The 1,314-nt window shown below is 47.4% G+C and overlaps 1 long non-coding RNA gene across 1 annotated transcript; it reads right to left on the bottom strand.

Annotated features, from left to right (window-relative positions):
* Window positions 1–374: 374 nt before the first annotated feature.
* On the bottom strand, window positions 375–1,314 carry LOC119345643. The gene is made up of 2 exons (XR_005167104.1): window positions 1,226–1,314; window positions 375–1,143 (listed from the first exon to the last, which is right to left on the bottom strand). It is a non-coding gene; the product is annotated as an uncharacterized LOC119345643 (long non-coding RNA).

The following is a 1,314-nucleotide window of genomic DNA, read 5'->3' as shown; positions in this document are numbered from 1 at the left end:
CCAAATCGCAGGTGTGGGTGCAAGGGCCTTGGGATCGACGACATTAGGAATATGGGATCGTAATCTATAGGAGACTGGGAGGTTGGGGACGTTGACATGCCTGCGTATGGTCAGTCCAGATGCGGGCATCAAAGTCCACGCCAGGCCTGGAGATGCTGCCAGTGCCATGGCTGCACGGTGCAATTCTCAATCATGACATTTGGAACAAACATATAGATGGAGGTGGCATTAAAATGGAATCCATCACGTTTTCAACGCATAATAGTAGGACATCACCGCATGGCAGCTCGGTTTTCTCAGAAAAACAAGTGCCATATGGAAGGAAGCTGAAACTGCAAACAATTTAAACATCAAGTTGCTATGCTCTACCAGGATTCATGAAACCGGCAACGTTTCGTCTCAAAGGTCACAGGCTAAGGTAAGCACACCCACACGCATACTCATCAACCGAGCAGTCAAATTCTGTGTACATTCGGGCCTACATATGCTGCTGCTGTTGTACAGAGATAATTCATGTGCAGATGGATGGCCTACGTTAACTACACAAGTCAATTTGTCAACTACAGATGTCAGTCAGTGACAACCCCCCTACTACCCCCTCCCTCTTCTTTCATCATCCACCAGATGTAGCTACTTGTTCTCTGTTACAAGACTAAACTAATGACTGCAGAGATGACAAACGTACAGAGCATATTCCACAAAATCTGCCCTCGGATAACTTAATTAGTGGATGAATTCACCCATGCCGCCACGTCATTTGAGTGGCATCAGCTCAGGGGGTAAAACCTTCTGGCTGGAAGCTCAAATCACACTGCAGGGCTCGGTGCACACCATTTTATAACCTCCGCCCGTCCGTGCCCCATTGGCTGTGTGATGAGATGGTAACACTGGCCAGCCCCGCTTGCTGCAATCTGCTTCTCGGACGCTGGGCAAGAAACCATGTTCCCTGGCCATGGAGGAAGGAGCCACTTCGATACGCTGCTGCTATCCACCAACAGGCCCTTGTACTACAACATCCTGACTCCGTTGCTTCTTTTTGGAGGAGCCACGGCGAGTATAAACAAGTCTCTTTGGAGGGTGTTGTTTCTGCGACACAGCTTGGTCAGATGTGATAGCGGGCTCCTTTTTAGCTGTTTCCTCATGCTGCAACGTCATATAGTTCAAATATCAGCAATGAGGGGATGTAACAGAATATAAATCAACTGCGGAAAAAAAAATACTGAACCTTTTTATCTGCTGACTTTGTTTCTCCGTCTTCTGATTTCTGCAAGGCATTATCTGTTGACTTTGTTTCTCCGTCTTCTGATTTCTGCA

Source organism: Triticum dicoccoides, unplaced genomic scaffold (genome assembly GCF_002162155.2).
Source record: "Triticum dicoccoides isolate Atlit2015 ecotype Zavitan unplaced genomic scaffold, WEW_v2.0 scaffold263795, whole genome shotgun sequence".
Taxonomy (NCBI): Eukaryota; Viridiplantae; Streptophyta; class Magnoliopsida; order Poales; family Poaceae; genus Triticum; species Triticum dicoccoides.
This window is presented reverse-complemented; position numbering and strand designations above follow the sequence as displayed.